Source organism: Vulpes lagopus, chromosome 4 (assembly GCF_018345385.1).
Source record: "Vulpes lagopus strain Blue_001 chromosome 4, ASM1834538v1, whole genome shotgun sequence".
Classification (NCBI taxonomy): domain Eukaryota; kingdom Metazoa; phylum Chordata; class Mammalia; order Carnivora; family Canidae; genus Vulpes; species Vulpes lagopus.
This window is the reverse complement of record NC_054827.1, coordinates 1,145,758-1,162,399: the sequence shown is the minus strand read 5'-3', so window position 1 is coordinate 1,162,399 and position 16,642 is coordinate 1,145,758.

Sequence of the window (16,642 nt, the reverse complement as noted above, 5' to 3'; positions counted from 1 at the left end):
GGCCGCGATACCATACCCTTTACCCGCTGGGTGAACGGACTAATCAGCAGGTGTTGTCTGGAGAAAATGAAACATCGCTTGATCGCAGAAAGCTTCTAGAGCAAGGAGGTGTGTCCTCTGGAGCAATCCCCTCCGCAGGCCCAGAGGGGCCCCGGCTCCAGGCCCGCTGCCCCCACGACCCTCCTCTTTCCCTGGGACACGAGGCCGCACTGCCCGCAGCTTGCTCAGCATCGCCTCCGGGTTTTGAGCAGCTGTCCCCGCCTCACGCACCACCCGGGGCCCCAGCTTCCCCGAGGACACATGTCCGGGGCTTTGGCCCCATCATTCTTTCGCTGAGCCTCTGTGTGTGTCGTGCTGCCAAACTACTCTGGCTCCACGATGCCCAAAGCAGCGTGATCCGCACCCCCGCTCCCTGCATGGCCCGGGTGGGGACCGCCTCCAGTTCTTGGTCCCCGCGGAGACTCACAGGGCACCGGGCGCCGATTGCCAGCCGCGGTGCTGTAGCAGAGAACTGTCAGGGTTAGGGGGAGATCTAATAGTCTCCCATTTTTATTAACAGTCTTTCATTTCTATCGATTTTTTTTTATTCTATGAATAGCAAAATCACTTCAACATGAGCCGGAATCCAGTCTCACTGCGATAGACACAAAGCACAGGAAAGTCTCTAAAGACGCCAACTGTGTATGACGTGCCTTACGCACAAAACGGCCGTCGTCGGGTCCATCCGTGGAAAAACTGAATAGTAGATGTTTTCCACCTCTCTGGGATCCTCATCCATTATTACACTGCAGTTGGAGAATCTCAGTCCTGCTGTGACTTTTCTTTCACAGCATAGGCAGCCTGTACCTTCTAGCTGACGCAGGCCGCACAGTGCAGGGCGACCGGCCCCTGGGGTCCTTAGCACGGTTACCCATCTTGCTATTTGTCCTATATTTGTTGAGATATCTGTTCTGCACTGTAGAGTAGATGCATTTTCCGAATCCGGGACAAGAGCAGTAAAGGAAACGGACACTTTGTTCTCTTTGGGGAGACAAGCAGCAGATCGCAAAATTGTAGTTTATAGAACGTTGCAGGGCAATGACTACTATGTGCAAAAATAAAGGAAACGGAAAGAAAAGGAAAGACGGAAATGGTAGCAATGGGCCTCTGCGCTGATTAGAGTGCTCAGACCCTCCCTGTGTGGCAGGGAGTCGCAGGTCGAGGGCCACCGCAGGCCCTGGCCCAGAGGAGCCACCTGCGTGAAGCCCGGGGAGGGGACCTGCCTCCTGGGGGCAGCCGAGCAGAAGGGGGACCTCCGTGGACACCGTGAAGAAGCCACTTTTGTTGTGAGAGACGGAGGCCAGTGCAGAGTTCTTAATGGACAGGCTGGAGGCTTCTGTCACGCTCAAAAAGCGATGGTGACCCGTGGCGTCCCTTGGGAAGGTTTATGAACATCCGTCGGGACCTTAGTTCTAGGCCACCAACGCGACCTGAGATACTACGTGGAAGTAAACTGAATGATCCCGGCCCCGGGAAGCTGTCTATCTGGTGGGCGAGCCGATATGTGTGTCAACCAGGAGCACTTCTTGAGGGACCGCTGCGTGTTGGGCATCCTGGGGAGCACGTGTGCTGAAGCCCGGGCGTGTCACCTCCGTGCAGAGTCACAGGGACCCGTGTATGATCCGCATAGACTCAGGCATCTAGAGGGATGACTCACATCCCGCTGCGGTCTGGTTTCTGGTTGTGTGTGTGAGCATCCCTAGGGTCTCCCCCCCACGTCACACGCACACCCGCAGACACCACACAGTCGCACAGACCCAGCGCATTCCTGTCTGTGAAATAGGACCTCGTGCGAGGCGACGGGAAAGAGCTCGCACAAAGCACCAGCACCTGCTGGGGGAGGCGGGGCTGAGGCCACGTGCACAGGAGTCCGGACACGTTTCTTGGGGACCCTGGCTCCCGTGCAGGACGGAGGGAGGGTAACCAAGGTGAAGCTAGTGAGGGGGTACAGGTCTTTACCTCGAGGCTGGAGGGGGCACAGAACCCACAGCCCTGTTCACGGAGGCGACAGCAGACAGGTGGCACCAGACAACCGGGACCTTGCCAGTGGGCGCCCACGGGAGAGGCGGGCAGCGACCTCGGAGGACGCCGTCCTGGAGGCTCTCCTGCTCGCGCTGCTGCTGCTCAGAGACCAGGACAGCCCTGCCCGCCCTCGAGGCTGTGCTCCCCCCATGGCAGCAGGAGGAAACCCTTGGGGCCACGGGGCTGCTCTTTCCCTTGATGGTGCTGGTGCTTTGTCCCGCGTAGGCACCCACCCAAGCTCACCCACCGCACACATTAAAAATGGGCTACACTGTTCTCTCTTGATGACATCTTAATAAAGATGTTAATTAAAATAAGAAGCATGTCCGAGCCCAGCATCCGACGTGCACAAATAACGACGAGCTCAAAACCAGCCACCACTGTCCACGTGCGTGAACGGGTGCAAAGTGCAAATTCCTCGGTGCAGTGACTATGGATCTGACCTGAGCAAAGTCACTTGGTTGGTGTTAAAAAGGGAATTGCCTTATTTCTGGTGTATTTCTGATTTAAAAAAAATAACTGTTTTACACTGATTTATAGTAAATAAGGCATTAGGAAATAATCACACTGGGCATATGTATAGGATTTACAGCAAATGGTTCATTAGGTCTGTTTCACTGGAAAAAAAAGAATCGATGCCCCCGAACAATGAACAAAGTCTGCAAAATAGTACAGAGTATTTGCTGGGGACACTGAAATCTCCCTGGGTAACTGGTGATTGCAGCAGTGAGGGTCCACAGACGCTGCCAGCCCAGCAGCGTACGATCAAAAACAACCGTCATGTGCTGTTTTTGCCATGTGCTGTCTCCTATGACATTGCCTTTTGTTACATTGGAGAGTTTCAACGCCTTTAATTATGTCTCAGGGCCAAAGATTATGTGGCTGTTGTTTAATCTGAATCCAACCTGTCTCGTCAACAATAAGAAAAGCCCATACTTTTGTCAAGTCATCCCGGTGAAAACCACCAGGTATCTGCTGAAGCACAATATACGTATTTGTGGGTTTGATGCATACTTCACAATTAGCATCGGTCATGTTTTTTTTTTTTGTATATTTTTATTGGAGTTCGATTTGCCATAGCACCCAGTGCTCATCCCATCCAGTCCCCCCCTCAGTGCCCATCACCCAGTCACCCATACCCCCCGCCCTCCTCCCCTTCCACCACCCCTAGTTCGTTTCCCAGAGTTAGGAGCCTCTCATGTTCTGTCTCCCTTTCTGATATTTCCCACTCATTTTCCCTCCTTTCCCCGTTATTCCCTTCCACTATTTTTTATATTCCCCAAATGAATGAGACCATATAATGTTTGTCCTTCTCCAATGGACTTATTTCACTCAGCATAAAACCCTCCAGGTCCATCCATGTCAAAGCAAATGGTGGGTATCTGTCATTTCTAACGGCTGAGGAATATCCCACTGTATACAGAGACCACAGCTTCTCTATGGACACCGAGGCTCCTTCCACAGTTTGGCTATTGCAGACATTGCTGCTAGAAACATCGGGGTGCAGGTGTCCCGGCGTTTCTCTGCATCTGTATCTTTGGGGTAAATCCCCAGCAGTGCAATTGCTGGGTCGTCGGGCAGATCTATTTTTAACCCTTTGAGGAACCTCCACACAGTTTTCCAGAGTGGCTGCACCAGTTCACATTCCCACCCACAGTGCAGGAGGGTTCCCCTTTCTCTGCATCCTCTCCAACATTTGTGGTTTCCTGCCTTGTGAATTTTCCCCATTCTCACTGGGGTGAGGTGGGATTTCATGGTGGTATTGATTTTTATTTCCCTGATGGCCAGTGATGTGGAGCATTTTCTCATGTGCATGTTGGCCATGTCCATGTCTTCCTCTGTGAGATTTCTCTTCATGTTTTTTGCCCATTTCATGATTGGATTGTTTGTGTCTTTGCTGTTGAGTTTAATAAGTTCTTACTAGATCTTGGATACTAGCCCTTTATCTGGTGTGTCATTTGCAAATATCTTCTCCCGTTCTGCAGGTTGTCTTCTAGTTTTGTTGACTGTATCCTTTGCTGTGCAGAAGCTTTTTATCCTGATAAAGTCCCGATAATTCATTTTTGCTATTGTTTCCCTTGTCTTCATGGATGTGTCTTGGAAGAAGTTGCTGTGGCCAAGTTCAAGAGGGGTGTTGCCTGTGTTCTCTAGGATTTTGATGGAATCTTGTCTCATATTTAGATCTTTCATCCATTTTGAGTTTATCACTGTGTCTGGTGTGAGAGGGTGGTCTAGTTTCATTCTTATGCACGTGGCTGTCCAATGTTCCCAGAACCATTTATTGAAGAGACTGTCCTTTTTCCAGTGCATAGTCTTTCCTGCTTTGTCGAATATTAGTTGACCATAGAGTTGAGGGCCCACTTCTGGATTCTCTATTCTGTTCTATCGATCTATGTGTCTGTTTTTGTGCCAGGACCACACTGTCTTGATGAGCACAGCTTTGTAGTACAACCTGAGCAACCCAAGATTGCTAGAACTCATACAGCAATTCAGCAGTGTGGCAGGATATGAAATCAATGCCCAGGAATCTGTGCCATTTCTATACACTAACAATGAGACTGAAGAAAGAGAAAATAAGGAATCAATCCCATTGACAATTGCACCCAAAAGCATAAGATACCTAGGAACAAACCTAACCAAAGAAGTAAAGGATCAAAACCCTAAAAACTACAGAACACTTCTGAAAGAAATTGAGGAAGACACAAAGAGTTGGAAAAATAATCCATGCTCATGGATCGGAAGAATTAATATTGTGAAAATGTCCATGCTACCCAGGGCAATGTACACATTCAATGCAATCCCTAACAAAATACCTTGGACTGTCTTCAAAGAGATGGAACAAATCCTCTTAATATTTGTGTGGAATCAGAAAAGACCCCGAATAGCCAGGGGAATATTGAAAATGAAAACCTTATCTGGGGGCATCACAATGCCAGTGTTCAGGTTGCACTACAAAGCTGAGGTCATCAGGACAGTGTGGTACTGGCACAAAGACAGACACATAGATCAATGGAACAGAATAGAGAACCCAGAAGTGGACCCTGAGCTTTATGGTCAACAAACATTCAATAAAGGAGGAAAGACTATCCATTGGAAGAAAGAGACTCTCTTCAATAAATGGTGTTGGGAAAAAACCTGGTTCCTGTCTGCAGGCTCTGGAGCCAGTGTCCTCACAGGTCCCATCCTGGCCCCCCCAGAAATGGTAGAGGAGGAAAAATAATTTTCTCGTCCCCTTGATGGCTATGCCCAGCTGAGGCCCCTTCTGCTCTAGGACAGCTCCTAAAGGATGCATGTTCTCAGCTTGGAAGTGCTCCCTGGGGGCCCCTGTAATTCACGACTATCCTTGCTACCGTTAACGTGCTCGTGCAGCCTTAAACAAAGCACCATTTGAGTCACGTGAGGCCCATGCTGGACCCAGCCCAGCTAAAGGCAGACCCCGTCTGACCCCAGGACCCGTCAGTCCGACCCCATCCAGAAAAACGGATGCTCAGGTGAAGTCTGGAAGCTTTCACACCAGAGCTGCTGAGCTCGGAGGTGGGCAAGCTCGGCCCTGTGACAGCTGCAGGAAAGGTGAAGTCCTGGGGCGCCTGGGGACCTCCGCCTGCTTGCTCCTTGCCCCTTCCATTCTCTCCCTGGAGCTAGAACAGCTCTAAGTTTTTAAGAGTTCATTTTGGCGAAAATGGCTTCAAACCAGGCAGCATCTAATCTAGCATATGGAGGGAAGGAAGGACTTTCCCAGGGAAACGGGGAAGCCGTCCCAGGCAGAGCGGGTGCAGGTTCCCACAAGGTCATTTCCTTCATGGGGCGGCCGCCGGCCATCGTCGAGGTCCCCCATGGCTATGATCAGGAGATCCTGCTTGGCTGGCTTACGGCTCCGTTTTGGGGAGGGCCTAACTAGGACTCCTTCTTGGTTTGATGACATAGGGCTTAGCATGATCAACTCCATTTTGGGCCTGTTGTCTTGCTTTTAGGACTCTCCTATGACTTTATACATGATTTTCATAACGATGACGCATGTCTAGGTCATCCTAAGTGCCCGTGTGCTCGTTAGCGAGTACAAACCAGCGGTAGTGCTGGAGTGCTGGAGGCGTGGCAGGGAGCAGGTGTCTGCCCCCAGCAACGCAGTCCTCAGGACCTCAGGGGAGATGCTTCCCTGCAGAAGGGCGGCCTTAGAAATCCTACAGCTCTAGGGGTGCGGAGGGTAAAATCCTACTCCAGGTAGCTGATGCAAACCCAGGAAATCCAGGTATGCTTGTGGCTGCAGGGAGATAGTCAGGTGCCTCGTAGACGGCACTGCATTTGGAGGTTGAAAGGCCCTGCCTGTGGCCTACATCGTTGCGATGGACATTCTCAGGCTCTTCTCCCTCTAGCTCTTCGACGACATCACGTCATCGCACTAACACATCATGAGCCGGCGATGCAGGAGTAGTGAGATATGGATGCAGTTCTCTTATCAAAAGGTGTTCTGCAAAGGGAGCTAAGAAAATCCCCAGTGCTGAAATGGGGCAAGTGTCTGCAGGTCTGCGGGTGTCATTCAGGGCTGGTTGTCAACTGGCACTTCTCACAACACCTCAAGTCTGCTGAACAGCTCGAGCGTGGCCCGCCACACTCCTTCCCCCACTAACACCTGGCTCAAAACCAGGAGTTGAAAACAAGCACATTAAACACCTCAAAAAATAATACGATGACATAGACCCATGCAAGCATAAGCCCTGACACCCACTGGCTATAAAACTTTTGGTTAATTATTATATATGTATTTTTTCCCTGTAAAACAGAGGTTATTTATGCAAACTTTGTTTTCACACCTTAAGAATGGCCTCAGCATAAAAGTTTAGTTTACTTAAGAATAGTTCATAAAAAATTTTATACAACTAAACGAATGTTACTGAATTTGTCTATGTTTTTTCAAGAATGGTAGTTTTTCTTCTCCTTTGTAGTACGAGATACGATTAATTAAGGCATTAGTACTTGAAGAAACTGACCTTACCCAACAGTCCCTGGTGCAGATTGATTACCTCCTCATTTTTTTTTTTTAATAGGTAATTTAGCAGTGACAAGAATGACCTGCACCTCCAGTCCGTTTCGGAGAAAGTTTGTGTTTACCAGAGTGGGGCCGTCCAGGAGCAGGGCGGGCATTAATCCATTGCACCTTCTCATTGTTCGGGGGTCAGGCAGGCTGCATGGGGGTTAGGATCATTGATGTGGGATTACAGTCGGTGACGGGCAGAAGGATAGGCCGTCTGCCAACTGGAAAATGTAAGAGTTAGTTGTAAGATCTTAACGCCTTCAAGAGAGATCATTAGGTTCCTGTAGGATTTCAAGACTGATCTCAGGGATGCTCATACCCGCCCTCTCCTTTTTAAACTCTGGACTCTGATCAGCACTCATAGCCCACAGGGTGAAGCTCGTCCTTGCTGGCATTCATCCAAACTCCTTTCCAACTAGATTTAAAATGTATTGGATTCAAGAACAAAACCGTGGACCTTCTGTGGATCCTCCCTCTGCCCCCCACGCCCTGATCTAAGGCCTCCTAGAAGCCTTCATGATCTCAGAGCTCATCCTTTCTCCTCAACTTTGAGAAACTTCTACGTTACTTCTAGTGCCCAAGGTTTTTTAAACCAAGACTTCTTCTGTCTCTCCGGCTCCCAAATTCTTCAATAATCTCCACACAGGCTAGATATACAGGCAAACATCCATAATGAAACACGGTCAACTTTTTTAGGGTACTAAGCCGTAAAGTACATGTCAGAGAACCCTCTATCGGTGTTTTCCTAGGAGTCTGTGATCCTTGGGCACTTGGTCTTGGTAATTAGTTATCTGACCTTCCAGGCCACCTGCTCAGTTAACCTCCGAGTTCCAGAAAGCAGTCTTCATATTAGCCCTGAAAGGAGACTTAGCTCTAGCAGATAGCCGTGGCGATCTGGTAGATACATTCTTTTAAAAAATATTCCAAGTCTCAGTCTGAAAAAGTGTGATATACAATTCAGATCACAGAGTTGAATATTGAGAGCCAATAAGTAGGGTGAATAATGCTTGAAGATAAATACAATTTCATCAGCATGACTATGTACCAATTATTTATCTGAAGATCTATTTGCAACTAAACATAAAAAGGTGCTGTGATTGGTGTCGGCAGGAAGCGTATATAAAATTGCCAAATCTGTTCCGAATTGCTCATCCCTAAACCGTGTGCAGCCAATTGGCAGGAGCAAAAACAGAATGTGTGATTCTTTTCTGTTTCCACGCTGGAAGTCAGCAAAGGGACACCCATGGCTGGATTTCTGAGGTTGCTTGGTTTTTCAAGTAACCTGCACACGTATAATGTCTTCTTGGTCTTTGTCTTTTGTCCCCCTAACAAAATATGCAATTCTAGTGAATTGTGATGTACGGTTGAGGGTCATTGTTGGTGGTGGTCATGTTCTGTGAAGCCCGGCCAATGTCGGATTAGCAAACCTTGGACTCCTACGGTAGATCGAGGCTGCCTCCTCACACTCCCTGGCCACACGTTCTCACCGATGGACCAGTCCACACTCTTGTCTTATGAGTGTTTCTGTTTATCAACAACTTACTTAGTTTGAGCTGCTGATTCCCTAACATTGGACTCCATACCTCCCAGACTATAGCTAGTGCCTGAATGGAACACACCTAACAGGTATATTTTCTCCTTGAGGCTCACTGTAGCCTTCTTGAGCTTAGGGAAAATAGGGTGCTGCACTCTGCTTGGAGGACATTTTTTTAAATGATTTCATTTGTTTATTTGAGAAAGAGAAAGAGCCTGAGCAGGGAGGGGGGTGGGAGCAGAGGGATAACAAACTGCCTGCTGAGCAGGACGCCGATGTGGGGTTCCATCCCAGGCCCCAGGATCGTGATCTGAGCTGAACCAACTGAGCCCCGCAGGTGCCCTGCTTGGGGGACATTTTAAAGAAAAAAAATGAAAAAAAAATGAGACCACATAGACCTCCAAAACCACTTGTTTACAGAATGAGAACCAAGAAGGCAAAGCATTGTCGCGTTTTTTTTTTAAATCTGGATTTTATTTTATTTTTTAAAGATTTATTTATTTATTCAGAGAGAGCAAGACAGAGGCAGAGACACAGGGCAGAGGGGGAATCAGGCTCCATGTAGGAAGCCCGACGCAGGACTCAATCCTGTGTCTCTAGGATCACACCCCGGGCTACAGGCGGCACTAAACCGCTGTGCCACCGGGACTGCCCCATTGTCGCCTTTTTAACCTCAGCTGGAAACATGTACATCTGGGGACTCAAGTTCTTCCTCATTAAGCACGTGTCCAGGGATGGTTGCAAAGGTGCTGCAGTGTTGGATTTAGGATTACAAATCCATGTCAGATTAGGCCAATTCACAAATAGGGAATCTGTGAATAATGAGCATTGGCTGTAACTAGTGAAAGTCCGTGACCGCATTTCCTACCTGGGCCTGTGTGTGTCTCTATGTGCATTTATGGTAGGGTTGTCATGGACCATTCGGACAACATAACATGCTGAAAACCTGAATACAGCAGAGTAGGGCTGAAATTTGGAAGGCATCCATATGACATGGGATTAGCAAGAAGTCATTGGGAGGCACAGTTAGGATAGCCGGTGGGGTCATAGCAGACTGGTGAGGAATCAGATGAAAAATTGCTCTTTCTGCAAAATACAGCTTCAAGTCATCTATCAGAAGTTATTAACACATGATTTAGGAGAAGGTTAAAGAGGAGATGCATAACTTGCATACCTAGTGCTTCTTAAATGCACACATTTTTGAGATTAAAACAACAACCATTTCTTTGATGGCTCACAATTTTGTGGGTGACCAGTTTGGGCAGAGCTCAGCCAGGGGCCTCTGTGGCCCTTGGCACTGAATGAAACCTCACGGTGGCGTTCCGACAGCACAGGGGATCCGTAGGGCCCGATGACTCCACTTGCTTCTGATGCCTTGGTTCAAATGGACGGCACCTGCGCTCATCTGGAAGCGCTTACAAGAGAGGCTTCCTAAAGGCTCACAGACAAATGATGTGGGATTTTGTATCGTGTAGCCTTGGAAAACCCAGAATACCACTGTACTTGGTCCAGTAGCTCAGAACAGAAAACAAGACTGGTTTCAAAGGAAGAGAAATTTGATCCTCCACTGCAGAAGTAGCAAGGAGGGTACCTATTTGGTTGCCCTTTCAACCCTTTAAAACCCCTGTAGTTAGCATATTGTGTTTCTGTTGACTTCTGCATCCAAAACTAATTGTTGAGCAACACATTTGTTTTAATTTTTTAAAAATATTTATTTATTGATTCATGAGAGACACACAGAGAGAGGCAGAGACACAGGCAGAGGGAGACGCAGGCTCCATGCAGGGAGCCCGATGCCGGACTGCATCCCAGGACCCTGGGGTCACACCCTGAGCCCAGGCAGATGCTCAACCGCTGAGCCACCCAGGCGCCCCTATTTTAAGTTTTAAAACAAATTAGATCACACTGGTTTGCTCATTCATGTTTATTCACTTAATCTAATCACCTAGTATAGTAACTAGAATAAGGGAAATACACTTTTGATATGCAAATACATTATCATTCCCTTAGAAAAGTCTAGAAAAAAACACATAATATAACAGCCTTAGCGTCAGTTAGAAAAGAAAGAGTTTTAATTCACATGTGTATTATTATTGATCACTATTATAATTGATAAAATTGATTAAATTTCAACGTTTTATTGCTGTAAAAATGAGAGATCAAAACATTTCGACTAAGCTTTTTGTTTCTGTTTTTAACTTCTAACTGAAGCTATGAATGCTAAAAAATCCATGTTGTAAACTGAATGGGTGATTCTTTACAGTAACTTCTTTTCAAATACTTGGGGTAATTGTTATGAATTATATTGTGTTAACGAGTCAATATCTGGAGCCTCTAACCATTGAATGCCATATATTCTGCTGCACTTAAAATTATTGTCTGGATAAGATAACTACATGTTGTAGTCACAATGGACAAACCGGGGGGCGGATTCTCGAGTCTTTCAAAACATTTTCAGCCATGAAGGGAAAAATAACAGTTTAAGTGAATGAGAAAAAAAAATAAGTTAATCAAAGAGAGGGAAGCAAATAAGAACAATTTTAACTGCAACACAGTGGGCTTTGCTGCAACCCAGGAAAATCTGTAAGTAGGAAACAGATTCCTGATTTTTTTCTTCACCGTCCAACTTTCACCCATGGGTAGGTGTCAATTATAGAGGCTACTTCAGTTTTATACCCAAGGAATACACTTTAGTAAAACATTAATAAAACCAGTGCAATAGTCAAAACCGTAGAGAATACCTGTCTGGTGTCTATCATGACAATCTGTCTAGTTTTGAATGTTTGTAAAAGTAATCTACACTTACTGAAAGTACAAATATCATGAAATTCTGTATTATGTAGTGATAGTTTTTGCCAGGCTTGCATTGTGCCCCCTTTCCTGAGCCGGTGGCTGGCCAGATCAGCCGGGGACACACTGTGGGACAAGGAAGGCGGTGCCCGCGTGGGGGCTGTGGTCTCCACCTGCCTCTGCCACACCCGCCAGCCCGTGTAGACTGTGCAGAGCAGCACCTGCAGCACCAATCCCCGCGTCCCCCTCAGGGCCTGTCCCGCCCTCCCTCTTGGGCCTGCCAAGCACAGGCCCCGCTCCCCCTGGAGTGGTGTTGCACCCGGGGTCCCACAGTACGTGCTCCCGCGCCTCCGTCCCCTCGGTGTCCTGCGCACGGGGACTGCACACTGTCCACACCCCAGGACCCCCTCTGTGCCTACAGCGAACGTGCTCCGCTCTGTGGCTGCTCCGTTCATCGGTTCAGAGACTCTGTGGCTGTTCTCAGCGTTGGGCTGTGAGTGATGGTGCCGTGCACACTGGGGCTCACGGGTGCACATGTGTGTCTCACTCTGAGGGCGGAGTGAGGAGTGGACGGGCTGACTTACGGGATAACTATGCTAAAAATGACCCAAATCCCTAGAGAGGATGATCACAAGAATGTGCTGTGCTATATTCACGCAAAGGAATCGCACACAGTAAGACAAACAGAAGAAACACAGCTACACGTAACGGGATGAAAAGGTGTCACAGAAAATTTTGAGGAAAAACGGAGTGTCAGACTTCTTGCGGTGTTCACTTTGCCTGTGGATCTAAAACAGACACAATAAAGCTGTAGATTTTAGGGATAACCATAGAGGTGGTGAAAGTATCTTTATTAAACAAAAAAGTAACTTTAATTAACAAGGAACTAAGTTAAAAAAAAAAAACAAGGAACTAAGTTAAAATTCAGCATAACAGGCCCTTTTCGGGAATCTCAAAGGATATTCACATTATTTTTTGTGAATACCCAAGTGTTTATAATTATTCATTATGCTCCATGTGTATGCACTCTTCTAGAGGTGGAATATATGTCATATGGTTTTAAATTCCAAGTTGCATGCCCTGCATCAAGTTGCAAGTTTCTAGGTTGTTTTTGGTTTTTTTGTTTTTTTTTGCCATTTTTAACCTTTGGCTCAAACATCTTAAATTATGTCCCAGTTTTCATGTCTAACAACACACTTCATCCGAATGACTGAGACTCCAGTCACCTGGAAAGGGTAAAAGATTTCATGCCCCTCTAAGGACACAACAAAGAAACATGGACACAAAAAATAGGATATGTGTGTCAGATTTAATTTTAAGCAATTAGTGGACAGAAGGGGATAAAACAGATTACAGATGGATGGAAGCTTCCACTTTTTTTCTTTATTTCTTAAAAATTTAACTTGTCTTTATATTGAGCACAAATAATATTTGTCTTCTATTAAGAGAGATTTACTTTTGAACTCCAAATCTTACAACATTCTGAATAAAAATTTACATTATCTCAACAACATGCAATCTGACTTTCCAAAAGGCAATTAAGAATGTCAGAAGATGGGCACCCAGGTGGCTCAGCCGAATGAATGTCTGATTCTTGATTTTGACTCAGGTCATGATCTCAGGGTCATGGGATTGAGCTTCATGTTGCATTCAGTGCAGAATCTGCTTGAGATTCTTTCTCCTTCTCGCCCTCTGCACACACCCCTGTCTCTTCCTTTCTTAAAAAAAAATGTCAGAAGATACAATCAAGTCAATGACACAAATTTATCAGTCTTCTACACTTTGCCTGAGAAGATCAAGATGAAACGTATATATACATAGTACGAGCCTCAGCAATCAGGCAACAAAAAGAAATAAAAGGCATTCAAATTGGCAAAGGAGAGTACCGGTGCCCACGTGTGTGCACACAGGACCTCATGGGCCTGGACGCATGTACACACCAAGGAAGAACGTGTGGTTGGAGGTATGTCCTGTGTGTGACACCTGCCTCCAAGGTCATAGATATGAGGCCACAGTGGCCTGGGGACGTCTGGAGGAAGCACCCGATAGCATAATCCCTGTCCCACAGGCAAGACACAGACCATATACGATGGGCACAACGGCTTCTCCTGGGTCAAACTGGGGAATTCCGAAGAGTCGTGTCTGAACCCAGGCGTGTGTCCAGGCTGGGGCCCTGCTGCACACAGTCCTTCCCTGGGTCCTGTGGACAGGGGTGCGGTTGTGTCCCTGTGTGCACAGGCCATTGCCTGCAGGGAGTGGGGGAAGCCGTCGGCAGCCGAGCGCTGCCCCTGCAGCTTCCTCCAGGAGTGGGTCAGGGAGGGGGTCCCAGGAAGTGAGGTCACTTCCGTGTCACAGAGCCCAATGGAACTTGGAACCCCCGTAACCAGGCACCCGCATCCAGTGCAGCCCCAGCTCAGGCTCACTTGGCTGGAGTCATCCACTAGTGGAGGATGTTCTCTTGCTGCCTTCCCACCTCTGGGGGCTCTGGCTCCCAGGAACCCCGGGGGGGCCGCTTGTTCCAATGCTGTAGGCTTTGGCTCCAGCATAAAAACCAACGCCTCAGGGCGGTTATCAGGAGGCGCCGTCAGGTAACACAGCACAGGCCAGGCTGGGCCCCCTGTGCCAGCCCTCCTGGGAGCCCCATCCCCTCCTCCGCAGTTTCAGGGAACCAGGGATGTGTGGGCGGGTCGCAGCCAGGCTGGGGGACTCTGCATGGTGGCAGGTTCCCCAGGGATCCCTTCAGGGTCACCCTGATGTCACGGTGGGCAGGGGGGAAACAGGGCTCCTGGGGTCCTCTTACCCACCCCCGAGTCACCCCGAGGCCCTGCAGCCGCATCCCTTTGCTCTCCCCAGGGGAGGTGGGTGCCGCCTGCGATGTGGTGTGTCTGGGTGGAGGCAGCTGGGGGTGGGGCCCGGCCGAGGGGCCAGACCGGGTGCTGAGGCCTCCTGCCTTGCTGCCGGGCACTGTCTCCACAGAGCTCCACCCGGGACATGGGGCATGCGTGGGAGGAAGGGGTCGTCTGTCCCACTGCCTCGAAGAGCAGGGAGGTGCCCTGTGCAGCTAACAGAGGCCAGCGCGGGCTCAAGGTGAGTGCAGGGGCTGGGCCCGCCAACACCCGGGGCCCTGATGCAGCAGGAAGGACCCCGGGTCCCAGAAGCCAGCCTGCTACCCCCTGGGCTCCCCTACACTCCTGCTCCCACATGAGTCTGGATCCCGTCCTCCCCACAACTGACCCCCCATGGCCCTGCCCCTGCCTGGGCCAGATGCAGAGTCCCTGCGCACAGATGTGTAGGAACATCAGAATAGAGCCTTCAGGGGATGCCTGGTCGCCCGGGTATAAGCGCCTGCCGTCCCCCAGGCCCTGATCCCGGAGGCCCGGGTTCGAGTCCTGCCTGGGCTCTCTGCACAGGGCTGCTTCTCCCTCTGTCTGTGTGGCTGCCTCTCTCTGTCTCTGTCTCTCTGTATCTTGAGGTCCTTGTATTGATCCAAATATTCTGAACATTTATCCTCTAAGATTGTTTCTTTATTAGATAGTTTGTCCTGTTTGTGTAAGAGACAGGCAGGGAGCTTGAGCGGGAGAGGGAGCCCCAGCTCCTCAAGCCCACTGGGCCCCCAGCGCAGGGCCTGCCAGGGCGGGATCCCAGGCCTCCCAGCGGCTCCCTGCAGCCTGCACGTCCCATCTGTCCCACATCAGGGTGCAGGGGCCTCGGCTGGGAAGGGGTGTCCGATCTGCCCGACCAAGCCCAGCCGGACGGAGCTGCTGGAGCACGAAGACCGACAACTGCAGCTCGCCTTGCAGCACAGGGACGTCATCTCCATTTGCAGCTTCTTAGACGACTATCGTGGATTCGCCACCACGGACGAGGTGCTGGACCTGCTGTTCACCGAGTGAGCACCTGCCCCTCCGCAGCCCAGGGCTGGGCCACCTGCTGGTGGGGAGGCTGGGGATGGTGTGAGCTTCCCGGCCTCCGGCTGCTCCCCCGCCTGGAGCAGGGTCACCCAGGCCCTAGCGGGGTCCTGGAGGGCATACCCGGGCCTGGCTGGTGGCAGGTCGGCCAGAGGAGCTGTGCCTGTGCTCAGCACCCGTCCTCCTCCACCGTGTCCAGGCCTGTGCCTCCTCCTCCTCCCCGCCCCCCGGCCCCATCCCCGTCACGAGGAACCTGAGCTGGCCTGTTTCCCCATTGAAAGTGAGGTTTGAGAGTCCATCGGGGGTCTGTGTCCTGGGGCAACCAGACTGGGGGACCCTGGGATGCCCCGGGCCCACTTGGATATGGGCCATGGGCCTAGCCGGAGCCCTTTCATGCTCAAGCCTTCAGGAGGCTCCGCAGGTGCGGGGGCTTCTCCAGGAGCTGCCCGCGGCCCCATGCACAGAGCTGACGGCCCCCAGGGATCCCGCCTACTTGAGGGTCAGAGAGTGACAGCCCCCATGATGAGAGGTGGTGTCCACAGGACGACTCATGGGATCCCCTGCCCTCCTCTAGGTATGGGTGCATCGTAGCTGCATGTGCTGACAATGATGCGGTCCTGCAGCGCTGGAAACTGTGAGTGACTCCGTCTCCTGCAGGAGGGCCTTCCTTCTCCAGGAGGGCAGTGAGGGGGCTGTGGGGCGAGGGGGCTGCACCCTCACCCCATATATCTGCAATTCCCGTGACAGGGTAAAGGTCTAAGGCCCCTTCTGGAAAACAGCAAAGGAGATCCAGGATGGGGTGCGGGCTTGCTGGGAGGCACTGGGACCCCTAAGGAGACCTACTCCATTAGCCTCCCAACCTTCTCTCTGCCCCACACCTGGGACCCAGAACAGAGGGGGTGGGGAGCTTCACACTCCCCTATCTGGTGGCACCTGGACCCGGGGGCACAGCAGGTGCTCAGGAGGGCCGGTGAGGGCTCCTGGACCAGTCGGCCCCCACCCCGTGGGAGAAGGGAGATTAGAGTCAGGGGAAGGACACCCCGGGGGCCCCTCGGGAGGGAGGCAGCACAGAGCCACAGGAGGGAAGGTGGCGGTTCTCGGCGGCTCCTGGCAAGGCCTGGCAGGACACAGAGCCCGAGCCCTCCTGGCTTGGAGCCTCCCAGAGGCACAGTGTGTGCAGTGAGGGCAATGACAGTCCAGACGCCCCCCCCCGTCCCCGGACGTCTGCCGCTAGACTCTAGGGGCAGGTGGGCAGGTTCTAGGCTGAGGAGGGAGCCCCGCTTCCCCAGGAGAGATGGTGATGGTCACCCCGCTTGGTGT